Source organism: Neophocaena asiaeorientalis, unplaced genomic scaffold (genome assembly GCF_003031525.2).
Source record: "Neophocaena asiaeorientalis asiaeorientalis breed wild unplaced genomic scaffold, Neophocaena_asiaeorientalis_V1.1 scaffold151, whole genome shotgun sequence".
NCBI lineage: Eukaryota > Metazoa > Chordata > Mammalia > Artiodactyla > Phocoenidae > Neophocaena > Neophocaena asiaeorientalis.
Genome location: NW_020175490.1, coordinates 2,518,069 through 2,533,271, shown reverse-complemented (window position 1 = coordinate 2,533,271; position 15,203 = coordinate 2,518,069).

Sequence of the window (15,203 nt, the reverse complement as noted above, 5' to 3'; positions counted from 1 at the left end):
TATAACAGAGGCACCTTGTTTAAGTTTTGGAACCGGTACTCTCGAGGGAAGTCTTGATTGAGGAAATAACATGTAAAGTTATGCAATGAGTTCACCAGGTGAAAGAGTAAGAACAGCACTCTTGGTTCCAGGGTCAGCATGTTAACAGGTTCTGCTCTGAAGTAGTAGTTGGATCTCCTGCAAGAGGATAGCAGGAGCTAAGCAATGTAGAACCTTATGGACTATAAGAACAGTAACTTTTATCTCCTTTCTTTTTATTACTGAAATTCTACCTGTCCTTCCAGGCCCTGAAGAAGTCTGTCCTACTCTATGAAACATTCATGACCACTCATGCCTATGCTAACCTCTCCTTTCTTTGTTTATCTATGTGTATATCTTCATGCACTACTAGCCAAAATGTTCACAAGTGTGAAGCTGTAGGTCCTTAAGAGAAGAAGCAAAGTGATATAATCCTCATCACATGGAGTGGATGAGTACATATCCTGAATTTAAATGTGAAATTGAATTTTGTGACAGGCCTTCTTAAGATGGGGAATTAGATACAACTAAAACCTTTTACGAGAAACCAAAGATGATTTATATGAAGTCAGTGACTTGCTTCATTAGCATATCTGAATGTCTGAAGTGAAAATAGGTGAAATAAATAAAATTGGAATACTATATAAACATGAAATATTACATTAAGGATAAAGCTAAAGATATACTGTTATGGGGTTTTGAGAATTAGCAAACACCTTAGCATCATATTCTTTTGAAGTTAATGTATAAATAGTATGTACTTCAATAAAATCAAATTCATACTGCAAGTCTGAGAAATACATAGAATTTTAGATCTTTCCTTATTTGAGAATAACTCTCAAAAGAGGAAAGACACAAAGAAGTAATTTGCACCAAACTTAGAAGGTTTGTTTTCACAAAAATGAGTTATAATACTGACAGCTTTTCATGGTGAAGGAAACAATAGAAAATAACCTTGTTGGGTCCTTTTGTTTCTATGACAACGTTTGTTTCATGACATGTAGGATGACTAAGAAAAAGCCTCCTAAATTGGAGTTTATGATGAAAATATCAATGGAACATTCAGTAGTGCATTTTTTCCCCTATAAGTTGTTCTACCTATTTCATGTTTCTTTGTTCCACTGACAGCCAACTTACTGGAGACAAATTGAAAATAACTTCTCTTCGTTTTGCTCCCATATCTGAGAATCATTAAATAAGTGTTCTCCTTATGACTATGTCAGGTTTATAAAAGCTTCTATTTAATACTTTTAAAATTTCATTTACTGGAAATTAATGCAGTTACTGTAATTGAGTTTAATATCTTTTTGGTTGATTTTATAAATTTATAAATAAATTATAAAAAGTATTATGATGCAAATTTAAAATGTATGACCAATCAGAAGATTCTATCAAACTGGTGGTAATGATTTGACAACCTTCTCTTTCCTCAAATAATATTACAGTAAAATTTAACAGTGAACCACTAAGATTAGAGAAACAGTTGCATTCTAACTAATATTAATGTAATTTTTATCCCATTGAAATCTATTGTCATAGTTGCTTCTGACATATTGAATCTCTGTGGTAAAACCTAATGAGTTATTCTCATTTTTGGTGTGTCTGTGATTCAGTTCTCCTCCTCCTACTCTTCATGTTCCCCACACAAGTGATTAATCTGTAGTTACCCTCTTTTATGCATTCTTTCCTCACTTCCCTCTTCCCCATCAAAATGTACCTACTATGTGACTCATTCCCTCAATGAGGAAATAATCTGATAAATAACTGATAACCAGCCATTACAGGGTGATAAATCCAAGAGTACAATGGTTCCAAGTGGGAAAGTATTTGAAAAAATATACCTTTTGAAGATGTACAACTCAAATTCTACTATGCAGGTCACTCTATTCATACATGCTATCAGTTCCACTGAGAAATTAACCATTGATAATCTTTGGAACAATATGACAATCTTCATATGTCATTTCTTCTGAAAAAACAATTTAATAAATCTTTCTATGTCATGATTTCAGCAACACTCATTGAGAGGGCATGCCACTTGGAAAATAAACAAGCCTAAAATGCATCAAAACAGAAATGGCTCCTAAGGGGTGCATTCTAGCTTATAAACAGTTATTTTGAATATCTGTGAAGATCACTTGAGTCAGTGGATTCTAATATTGTCTCTGCTACTGATACTTTTTCAGACCCTTTGTAAAAATATGGGCCAGTTAATGTCCAAAGTACTGGGATAGAGAGAGATGAATACACACCATTTCTATCCTGGGGGATTTTTCAGTCTAGTGAAAGAAACTGATATATAAATGGATACTTTCATCATAATGTAGAAAATGCAGTGATTGAGATATGCACAGGGGCAATGAGGGTTTAGGATGGAGGAAAGTAATAATGTTTTTCTGTTTCAATTACTCAGAGACACTTTTGAAATAGATGGCAACACACAAATTACCCTGAACACTATGGATAAGAAAAGTCCTATAGAAATCCAAGGTATTATTAACTATCATCATCCATTAAGTGGCTACCTTTCTGGTTTATATAATATGTAAAGTATATGAAATAGGCTATTCAAATTATGCAACAGTTAGACTTATTTTCTTCACTTATTCTTGAAGGTCTTCTGACTTGAAAGGCATGACTTGAAAAATATTCTTATTTGTGACCCTGTCAGTTTTTTATTACAGTAAATATTTTGATTCCAAACTACTGTAAAAATACAACAAAATAGAAAGATATTTCCTGTTATTTAAAAGTTAAAATTATTATTTAACAGTGAGAAGTGATTTTCTGACAAGAGTCATTTCAAAAACATCTGGAAGGTGGTAGAGATTCCTTTCCATGGGATTCTATACGTACTTCTACAAAAGCCAGACTTCCTCAAACCCCAGCCTCAGCTGTGGTAATGGCAATTAAAACCTTATTTCATGCTATATTTTAATGGAAAAATGTCTTTCTGGACTTCTGAATTATTATTCTGCAAGGTGGATTAAATTCAGTGTTCATTTCTAACTGATTTGGTTTGCTGTTGTCTAGTAATATCAGTTATTTATCAAACTTGATTAAATGTAAGTGACATTCATTCAACAAACATTTACAGGGCACCTTCAATATACAGGGCAGTGTTCTAATCACTGTAGATAAAACATGGCTTCTGCTATCATAAAACTTATGATTTATTGGAGGACAGAGACAAGTATATTTATGCTTACAAGACAGTGGTGGATGTTATAGGAGAGAAAGATGAAAGGTGCAATGCAGGCAGAGAAAAGGACATTTAAACTAGACTGGAATAGCTGAGAACACTTCTTCTGAGAAGTGTGCTTGAGCTTTATCCTGTCTAAAACATATATGGTTGGAGGAGGGCATTTGAGCGTTTTTCACTTGAAATTAAATATACAGTTTTGTCCCTTGCTAGGGTAGTAATTAAGAGCTGATGACTTTTTGAATAAATTTTGAATATATTTTAATCTGTGTGGTAAAAAAGAATTTTTTATAACCTACTTCACTGCACAATTTGAATTATTGAGGCAAAATAAATGTGTAGTTAGAAATCACATGGCCAGCATCTCAGAGTTGGGGTGGCACTAAAACTGATTCTTTCAATATTGTATCTGAGTCTATTTTAGTCTCTATTAGAAAATCAGAAAGCAAAGTACATAAGGAGATAAAGATGGAAGTGTCATAAGTTATCCTTATCTTTCCGGACCATATCCATTGTTCTTCTCTAGGATTTAGTCATTTTCTACATGGTTTTTGGGGAAGTGAGCTTGAAAGATTAATTGACTGTCTGAGGCAGAGAGGCATAAGAGAGACAAAAGGCAAATACTGCTTAAAAACAAGGTTAAACAACTATAAAGGACTCACCTCTCTTCTTGCTCCATAGAATGCACTCACTGTCCATTCATTTACACAGTTAATATATTTACTTATAAAACTTTTATGAATTATCCACTATGTGGTCAGACTCTGCTGGGATTCACAGAAGTATCAGACATAATTTATATTACACTGGAGCTTATGGTGTAGCAGAGAAACCTATATTCACATAAATGTTTGTAGTAGAACGTAATCGATCTATTGATTGAAGTACATAGGTTAGATGCACAGGACCAAGCAAAGAAGGAGACCTAGAAAGGCTTCTGGCAGGAGGTGATGCTTGAACTGCTTCTTGAAAGGCCAGAAAATTAGTAATTAGTAAGTGTTCAACAGGTTGATGAGGACATTTTGGGCAGTGGCAAAGGCTGATCTTTGAGATGTGTGACAACCTTGATCATGGGCTGTGTATAAGAGTTGGGAGGAGGGTTCTGCATAAAAGGAGGAGAGGTGAGAGAAAAGTCTGGAAAGGCATGCAAAAACTGGACAACACCAAAAATCACACTGAAAGAAGATCTTAGTCTTAGTCTATAAGTTGAAGGAAAGCCTTAACATTATAAAATTATAACACCTTAGTCAAAAAAATACTTGTACACAAATATTCATGGCAGTATTATACACAATAGCCAAGAGATGGAAACAATGCAAATGTCCCTCAATTGATTAATGGATAAACACAATGTGACCTACGCATAATGGAATATTATTCAGCCACAAAAACAAGGGTGAAAATGTAAATATTAAGCTAAGCGAAAGGTCACAGATTGTATGATTTTATTTACATGATATGTCCAGAATATGCAAATCCATAGAGACAGAAAACAGATTAGTGCTTACCAGGGGCTGAGGGAAGAAAGGAATAGGGATTGGCTGCTTATTGAGTAGGGAGTTAACTTTTGGGGTGATTATAATGTTCTGGAACAAGGTAGCAGAAATGGTTGCACAAAACTGTGAATATACTAAATTTCAATGAAATATATATTTTCAAAATGTTAAAAATGGTAAATTTTATGGTATGTGTATTTTACCACAATAAAAACATAAAAATCTTAGTTTAAAACTAAGGGAGATGGCAGGAACTGATGTCATGAACAGTCATTTTTTTTTATACACGATATACAGTTGCATGTGCAAGATTCAGGGGAAGATGTCTGCTGTTAAAATAGACCAGCTACACAGTCCTAGTGGACCTTTTGCCAGGATATGGAATAATTTTGTGTCTCTGTTGTAATTCATTGTCCTTTGCTAGTACAGCCACTCAGATACTCTTTTCAGTGTAGGGCCTATGACTATTTTACACAGTAGGCATTCAAGAAACCTAATACATGATTCTGCCAAAACAGGGTTTAGTATTTATTCTGTCTTTAAATCAATAAGTTATAAACTCTTAAACTATTTCCTTAAGTGGTTCTTCCTTATCCTCTTAAGAGGCTATTCTTCATTTTTCAGTTAACATAAGTTTATTTTTTTCTCACATTATTAAGCAGTATACCTTTTTAGTTTACATCATAGCTTGCTTTTCCTTCAAGGACAATAATTTAATAGAAATTTATCTTGTGTTGTCATTATTCTATTTCAATTCAGAAGAACTTATAAGTCCTGGTTGGACCATGCTAAGCTAATGTGATCAGTATATATCATATCAATCCAGTGAGTTGACCAAACACAAATTATTCTTAAATTACCAAATTAAAAAATTAAGGCTCAGGGTAATTAAGTGACCTGGCATAAAAATAGTAGAGGGCAGAGCCTGCGCTCACACTTGGGCCTTCACATTGAAGATGGAAATTAGCCCAAGACTGAGGCTAATTCATCAGCTCTTCATCCGAGTAGACTGAGATTAGTCAGCCAGTTTTAAACCTGATCCTGTAGAATGACATTAAACTTCTGCCTACATCTTTCCTTTGTCATGCCCCTCTTGCCCTCATTGATAAGACCCTAAATATAAATTTGGCCCACCCTTTTCTATCCTACTCAGAAGCTTCATTCTTAGTCCTCTCCACTGGGTGATCTCAAGCTTTGGGAACATAAATATTCAGAATGAAGGGAAGTTTGAAGCTCATCTTACAGCCTTACTGGGTTGTAAGAATTACCTGTGATCATGGATGTGGTATAGTGTCTCTGTGGCATCAGAATGTACAACACTATGGGTGTGGTGGGACATGGACAAAGGTGGTCAAAAAGTAAATGCTAGTAATAAGTTCTGGGGATGTAAAGTACAGCATGATGACTAAAGTTAATAATACTGTATTGTATTTGAAAGTTGACAAGAGAATAGATCATTCTTTTGTCTTTTTAAAAATTTTTATTTTTTATTGAAGTATTATTAATGAGATTTGATCTTAAAAGTTATCATTACAAGAAAAAAATGTAACTATATGCAGTGAAGGATGTTAACTAAACTTATTGTGGTAATCATTTCACAATATACACAAATATCAAATGATTATGTTGTACATCTTGTACTAATACAATGTTAAAAAAAGAACATACAACACTACAGAGATGGTCTTATGGATTGCAGCATATTTTTAATCCCCCAAACTGTAGTTACTATATCTACTATAAAATATCTCTCACTTTGAATTTATTACTTTTTAAATGACCTCATCATATTGTAATATGAGTTGAATGAGGAAAATACGGTAACTTTAGGTACTTGCTGACTGTGATTGCCTGTGCTGCTGATGTGGCAAATGTCTTCTTCCTGCAATATTCAAGAATCATATACTCTCCAATAAATATGTTAAATTAAAAAAAAAGAATCATATACTTCTAAAGGAAAAAAAAATCACACTTGTATGGGTAAATAAACAAGTCACTCCACACTATGGTAATGAATTAGACACTTATGGAGGTTGTATTTATTAACCTTTTAGAGGCTAATTCAAATTCATTCTTAAACTGTGTCTGAATGGCAGCATCTGTGGCACCATTGAACTGATACGAATCTATTTACTTTGGTTTTAATATGATTAAATCAAATTAATTATTTAGTGTGTTAGCAATCATAGGTTCTGGCACTTATAAAGCAGTCAAAGTTTTGATTCAGCCAGCCCTTCCCCCATGATACTTTGTATAAATGATTGTTATATACATTATTCTATTAAATCCTGAAGCAACACTGTGAGGTTTTTTTTTTGTTTTTTTGTTTTGTAGGTTTTTTTTGCCATTTTTGTAGATAATTAAGCAGTATCATAAACATTATCAAGTTAAAAAGTAAAAAAGCAGAGCCGGAACCTGCCTGGTATTTTCAGTTTTTTCACACACAAAAATATATTTATCCCTTGAATTTAAAAAAACAGGGTACAGCCATATTACATTAAGCTAAAAAGTAATGATTGTAGAAAGAAAAATATAGTAAAAGCAAGAGTACATTGTTATTCTCTACAAAAAGTTTATCATTCAGCTTTGAATTTCCATTTCCTTTTATCACTTCTTTATACTTTTATTTAAAAAATTTTGCAGCTTTATTGATATACAACTGACATATAATTAATTGCACATATTTAAAGTGTACAATTTAATAATTTTGATTTTTGTATTCTCCCATGAAATTATTCCTACACTCAACATCTCCATATCTATCCCCAAAGTTTTTCATGCCACTTTGTAACATTTCCTCTAGTCCCTCCCTCCCTATCTAATCCCGACCCTGCATCTCTGGGCAACTACTAGTTTACTTTGTGAAGCTATAGATTAGGTTGTATTTTCTAGAAGTTTATATATTAGGGATCATACAGCACATTCCTTGTTTTGCCCAGCTTCTCCCACTTAGCATATTTATTGTGAGATTCATCCATGTTGTTGCATATGTCAATAGTTCATTCTTTTTATTGTCATATAGTATTCCACTATCAGTATACACCACAGCATATTTATCCATTCAACTGTTGGCAGTCATTTGGGCTGTTTTCATTTTGTGCTGATGCAAATAAAGCTGCTAGGAACATTTGTTGTGCAAGCTGTTTTATATACAAATGCATTTGCTTTTCTTTTCCTAATCCAAGGAGTGGAATGACTGAATCATATGTTAGGTATATGATTAGCCTTTATGGAATTGCCTTTCTGAAGGACTTTGTTTTCCAAATTGATTATGCTATTTAACATTTCTACCAACAGTGTATGAGTGTTTTAGTTTTTCCACATCTCTACATTTTTGCCAAGGATTTATCCTTTATTAGATATATTATTTGCAAAACATTTTCTACTGGTCTATGATTTGATTTTTATTTTTTTAGCTCTACTTTCTGATTGTTCATTGCTAGTATATGGAAATATAATTGATTCTGTTTTTCTATAGATCTTTTATCCTACAACCTTTGTAAATTTACTTATGAGATCTACTGGTTTTCCTGAAGGTTCCATTAAATTTTCTATATCGATAATCATACCACAGGCAAATTAATATGGTTTTACTTTTCCTTTCCAATTTGGATGCTTCTCTCCCACCCAATTTCTATATTTACTTGGGTAGAACATGTAGCACAGTTTGAAGAAAAGTGAGGAGAAAATATATTCTTGTCTTTTTCCCAATCTTAGAGAGAAAACTTTCAATCTATTAAGTATGATGCCTGTTAGCAAGTGAAGGATGTTAACTTCCATTCCTAGTTTACGAGAATTTTTATTAGCAGTAGGTAACGGATTTTGTCAATTATTTTTCTGTGTCTATTGAGATAACCATATGTTTTCTATTTTATTTGTTAATATCATTAGTTACACTGACTGATTTTCAAATGTATAAGCAATCTTGAAGTGATATATTTTACTAGGTCATGATGTATTATCCTTTCAGTATATTGTTGGATTCAATTTACTAAATAATTAATAAGTGCATAGTGGTATCAAATCAGAATTTCAATTTGGATTTCCTTTTTGGTTACTGAAGCTGAATAGATTTTTATTTGTCATCTCTGTTATCTTTGGTAAAATGTCTGTGCATTTTTAGTTGAGTCATTTGTTTTCTTCTTGTTGATTTTTGATAATTGTTTATAGTTTTAGAATGCAAGTCCTATTTTCAATATATGTTTTCCAACTATATTCTCCTTTTGCTCAGTGTGCTCCAGGGTTTTACTTGTTTTCTATTCTCTAGCAGTGACTTTCACAGATGAAACATTTTTATGAAATCCAATTTACTATGTTTTCTTTTATGAATCATATATTTGGTGTCATGTCTAAAAACTATTTGGATAACCCCAGATGGTGAATATATTCTCCTAATATTTTACTCTAACTTTTATAGCTTTACATTTCACATTTAGATCTATGATCCATATTTAGATAAATTTTGTACTAAGTGTTAGGCTCCACTGTGCACATTTTCCCTACATCATGGTCTAGAAACTCTTTCAATGCAATAACCTGAGGCAACAGCAAGGCTTATGTCATTTGTTTCTCATCTCTCAAGATCACTGTTTATATGTCTTTAAAAAAATCTTTATTGGAATATAATTGCTTTACAATGGTGTGTTAATTTCTGCTTTATAACAAAGTGAATCAGTTATACAAATACATATGTCCCCATATCTCTTCCCTCTTGCATCTCTCCCCCTCCCCCCCTCCCTATCCCAACCCTCTACGTGGTCATAAAGCACCAAACTGATTTCCCTGTGCTATGCGGCTGCTTCCCACTAGATATATATTTTACATTTGGTAGTGTATATATGTCCATACCACTCTCTCACTTTATCCCAGCTTACCCTTCCCACTGCCCGTATCCTCAAGTCCAGTTTCTAGTAGGTCTGTGTCTTTATTCCCATGTTGCCCCTAGATTCTTCATGAACATTTTTTTCCTTTTTAGATTCCATATATATATGTCTTAGCATACAGTATTTGTTCTTCTCTCTGACTTACTTCACTTTGTATGACACACTCTAGGTCCATCCACCTCACTACAAATAACTCAATTTCATTTCTGTTTATGGCTGAGTAATATTCCATTGTACATATGTGCCACATCTTCTTTATCCATTCATCTGTTGATGGACACTTAGGTTGCTTCCATGTCCTAGTTATTGTAAATAGAGCTGTAATGAACATTCTGGTACATGACTCTTTTAGAATTATGGTTTTCTCAGAGTATAGGTCAAGTAGTGGGATTGCTGGGTTGTATGGTAGTTCAATTTTTAGATTTTTAAGGAACCTCCATACCGCTCTCCATAGTGGCTGTATCAATTTATATTCGCATCAACAGTGCAAGAGGGTTCCCTTTTCTCCACACCCTCTCCAGCATTTATTGTTTGTAGATTTTTTGATGATGGCCATTCTGACCGGTGTAAGATGATATGTCATTGTAGTTTTGATTTGCATTGTTCTAATGATTAATGATGTTGAGCATGCTTTCATGTGTTTGTTGGCAATCTGTATATCTTCTATGGAGAAATGTCTTTTAGGTCTTCTGCCCATTTTTGGATTGGGTTCTTTGTTTCTTTGTTCTTGAGCTGCATGAACTGCTTGTAAATTTTGGAGATTAATCCAATGTCAGTGGCTTCATTTGCAAATATTTTCTCCCATTCTGAGGGTTGTAATTTAGTCTTGTTTATGGTTTCCTTTGCTGTGCAAAAGCTTTGAAGTTTCATTAGGTCCCATTAGTTTATTTTTTTTTATATTCCCATTTCTCTAGGAGGTGGGTCAAAAAGGATCTTGCTGTGATTTATGTCAGTGTTCTGCCTGTGTTTTCCTGTAAGAATTTTATAGTGTCTGGCCTTACATTTAGATTTTTAATCTATTTTGAGTTCATTTTTGTGTATGGTGTTAGGGACTGTTCTAATTTCATTCTTTTACATGTAGCTGCCCAGTTTTCCCAACAGCACTTACTTAAGGGATGGTCTTTTCTCCATTGTATATTCTTGCCTCGTTTATCTAAGAAAAGGTGACCATATGTGCATGGGTTTATCTCCGGGCTTTCTACCCTGCTCCATTGATTAATGCAACAGATTTCTGTGCATTAATTTTCTATCCTGCTACTTTACCAAATTCATTGATTAGCTCTAGTAGTTTTCCAGTAGCATCTTTAGGCGTCTCTATGTATAGTATCATGTCATCTGGAAACAGTGACAGCTGTACTTCTTCTTTTCCAATTTGGATTCCTTTTATTTCTTTTATTTCTCTGATTGCTGTGGCTAAAACTTCCAAAACTATGTTGAATGATAGTGGTGAGAGTGGGCAAACTTGTCTTTTTCCTCCTGATCTTACTGGAAATGGTTTCAGTTTTTCACCATTGAGAATGATGTTTGCTGTGGATTTGTCATATATGACCTTTATTATTTTGAGGAAAGTTCCCTCTATGCCTACTTTCTGCAGGGTTTTTATCATAAATGGTGTTGAGTTTTGTCAAAAGCTTTCTCTGCATCTATTGAGGTAATCACATGGGTTTTCTCCTTCAATATGTTATTATGGCATATCACATTGATTGATTCCCATATATTGAAGAATCCTTGCATTCCTGGGGTAAACCCCACTTAATCATGGTGAATGATCCTTTTAATGTGTTGTTGGATTCTGTTTGCTAGTAATTTGTTGAGGATTTTTGCTTCTATGTTCATCAGTTATATAGGCTTATAGTTTTCTTTCTTTGTGACATCTTTCTCTGATTTTGGTTTCAGGGTGATAGTGGCCTCATAGAATGAGTTTGGGTGTCTTCCTCGCTCTGCTATATTTTGGAAGAGTTTGAGAAGGGTAGGTGTTAGCTCTTCTTTAAATGTTTGATAGAATTTGTCTGCGAAGCCATCTGGTCCTGGGCTTTTGTTTGTTGTAAGATTGTTAATTACAGTTTCAATTTGAGTGCTTGTGATTGTTCTGTTCGTATTTTTAATTTTTTTCCTAGTTCAGTCTTGGAATGTTTTGCATATCTAAGAAGTTGTCCATTTACTCCATGTTGTTCATTTTATTTACATAGAGTTGCTTGTAGTAATCTCTCATGATCCTTTGTATTTCTGCAGTGTCAGTTGTTATTTTCCTTTTTCATTTCTAATTCTACTGATTTGAGTCTTCTCCCTTTTTTTCTTGATGAGCCTGGCTAATGGTTTACCAATTTTGTTTATCTTCTCAAAGAAGCAACTTTTAGCTTTATTGATCTTTGATATCAATTTCTTAATTTCTTTTTCATTTATTTCTGATCTAATCTTTATGATTTCTTTCCTTCTGCTAACTTTGTTTTTGTTGTTGTTGTTGTTGTTGTTGTTCTTTCTCTAATTGCTTTATGTGTAAAGTTAGGCTGTTTATTTGAGATGTTTCTTCATTTTTAATGTAGGATTGTATTGCTATAAACTTCCTTCTTAGAACTGCTTTTTCTGCATCCCATAGGTTTTGGGTCATCGTGTTTTCATTGTCATTTGTTTCTAGGTATTGTTTGATTTCCTCTTTGATTTCTTCAGGGATATCTTGGTTATCAAGTAGTTTATTGTTTATCCTCCATGTGTTTGTATATTTTACAGATTTTTTACTGGAATTGATATCTAGCCTCATAGTGTTGTGATCAGAAAAGATACTTGATACGATTTCAATTTTCTTAAATTTACCAAGGCTTGATTTGTGACCCAAGATATGATCTATCCAGGATAATCTTCCATAAGAACTTGAGAAGAAAGTGTATTCTGTTGTTTTTGAATGGAATGTTCTATAAATATCAATTAAGTCCATCTTTTTAATGTATCATTTAAAGCTTGTGTTTCGTTATTTATTTTCATTTTGGATGATCTGTCCATTGGTCAAAGTGGGATGTTAAAGTCCCCTACTATGATTGTGTTACTGTTGATTTCCCCTTTTATGGTTGTTAATATTTGCCTTATGTATTGAGGTACTCCTATGTTGGGTGCGTAAATATTTACAATTGTTATATCTTCTTCTTTGATTGTTCCCATGATCATTATGTAGTGCCCTCCTTTGTCACTTGTAATACTTTTTGTTTTAAAGTCTATTTTGTCTGATATGAGAATTGCTACTTCAGCTTTCTTTTGATTTCCATTTGCATGGAATATCTTTTTCCATCCCCTGAGTTTCAGTCTGTATGTGTCCCTAGGTCTCATGTGGTTCTCTTGTAGCCAGCATATATACAGGTTTTGTTTTTGTATCCATTCAGCCAGTCTATGTCTTTTGGTTGGAGCATTTAATCCATTTACCTTTAAGGTAATTATCGATATGTATGTACCTTTTACCATTTTCTTCATTGTTTTGGGTTTGTTATTGTAGGTCTTTTTCTTCCTTTGTGTTTCCTGCCTAGAGAAGTTCCTTTAGCATGTGTTGTAAAGCTGGTTTGGTGGTGCTGAATTCTCTTATCTTTTGATTGTCTGTAAAGTTTTTAATTTCTCTGTCAAATCTGAATGAGATCCTTACTGGATAGAGTAATCTTGGTTGTAGGGTTTTCTCCTTCATCACTGTAAATATGTCCAGCCACTCCTTTCTGGTTTGCAGAGTTTCTGCTGAAAGATTAGCTGTTAACCTTATGGGAATTCCCTGTGTGTTATTTGTTGTTTTTCCCTTGCTGCTTTTAATATTTTTTCTTTTTATTTAATTTTTGATAGTTTGATTAATATGTGTCTTGGTGTGTTTCACCTTGGATTTGACCTGTATGCAACTCTCTGTGCTTTCTGGACTTGATTAAATTTCCTTTCCCATATTATGGAAGTTTTCCATATAATATGGAAATATGGAAGAATATAATCTCTTCAAATATTTTCTCAGTCCCTTTCTTTTTCTCTTCTTCTTTTGGGACCCCTATAATTCGAATGTTGGTGTGTTTAATTTTGTCCCAGAAGTCTCTGAGACTGTCTTCAATTCTTTTCATTCTTTTTTCTTTATTCTGCTCTGCAGTATTTATTTCCACTATTTTATCTTCCAAGTCACTTTTCTGTTCTTCTGCCTCAGTTATTCTGCTGTTGGTCCCTTCTAGAGGATTTTTAATTTCATTTATTGCATTGTTCATCACTTTTTGTTTGCTCTTTAATTCTTCTCAGTCCTTGTTAAATGTTTCCCGTTTTTTCTCCAGTCTATTTCCAAGATTTTGGATCATCTTTACTATCATTTCTCTGAATTCTTTTTCAGTAGACTGTCTATTTCCTCTTCATTTGTTAGGTCGGGTGTATTTTTGCCTTGATTCTTCATCTGCTGTATGTTTCTTTGTGTTCCCATTTTGCTTAACTTACTGTGTTTGGGGTCTCCTTTTCAGAGGCTGCAGGTTCGTAGTTTCCGTTGTTTTTGGTGTCTGTCTCCAGTGGCTAAGTTTGGATCAGTGGGTTGTGTACGCTTCCTGGTGGAGCCGACTAGTGCCTGTGTTCTGGTGGGTGAGGCTGGATCTTGTCTTTCTGAAGGGCAGGTCTATGTCTGGTGGTGTTTTCCGGGGTGTCTGTGGCCTTATTATGATTTTAGGCAGCCTCTCTGCTAATGGATGGGGTTGTGTTCCTGTCTTGCTAGTTGTTTGGCAAAGGTTTTCCAACACTGTAGTTTGCTGGTCATTGAGTGGAGCTGGATCTTGGCATTGATATGGAGATCTCTGGGAGATTTTCGCCATTTGATATTACGTGAAGCTGAGAGATCTCTTGTGGACCAGTGTCCTGAACTTGAGTCTCCCACCTCAGAGGCACAGCCCTGATGCCTGGCTGGAGCAGCATGAGGCTGTCATCCACATGGCTCACACACAGGACTTCGGGCTTCTCAGTGGTAGCCTCTGGTTCTTTCACAGAATGGTTCACTCACTCTCCCATTTATTTGGACAATCCTTATGAAACTCTGGTTACCTGAGGAGGGTTCAGTGTCCACCAATCTGGTTTCTCTAGACTCTGAATACTGTTATTTCCTCAGAGCACTCAACAGCATGGTGCATGGAGCTTTTACAGAGGGTCTCAGGAAGCAGGGAGTCCTGGGATACCTGCTAGTATTGTAGGGTCTCCTGCAGAGGTGGAGGGCAGATGTGGCTCACCAAGGGACAAGGACACTGGCTGCTGAAGTGCTGGGAAGTACTCCTTGGTGTGAGCCCTCTCAGAGTCTGCCATTAGCCCCACCAAAGAGCTCAGGTAGCTGAAGGAAAAGAATCAGTATAAGTTCTTCTTTGTATGTTTGGTAGAATTCCTCTGTGAAACCATCTGGTCCTGGACTTTTGTATGTAAGGAGTTTTTTAAGTTATTATTATTATATATTCTATTTCACTTCTAATGATCGGTCTGTTCAAATTGTCTATTTCTTCTTGATTCATTTTTGGTGGGCTGCATGTTGTCCATTTCTTCTAGGCTGTCAAATTTGTTGGCATATAATTGTTCTCTTATCATTTTTTTTTTTTTTTTTTTTTTTTTTTGCATTTTTCTGGCCTCTGTCCCTTT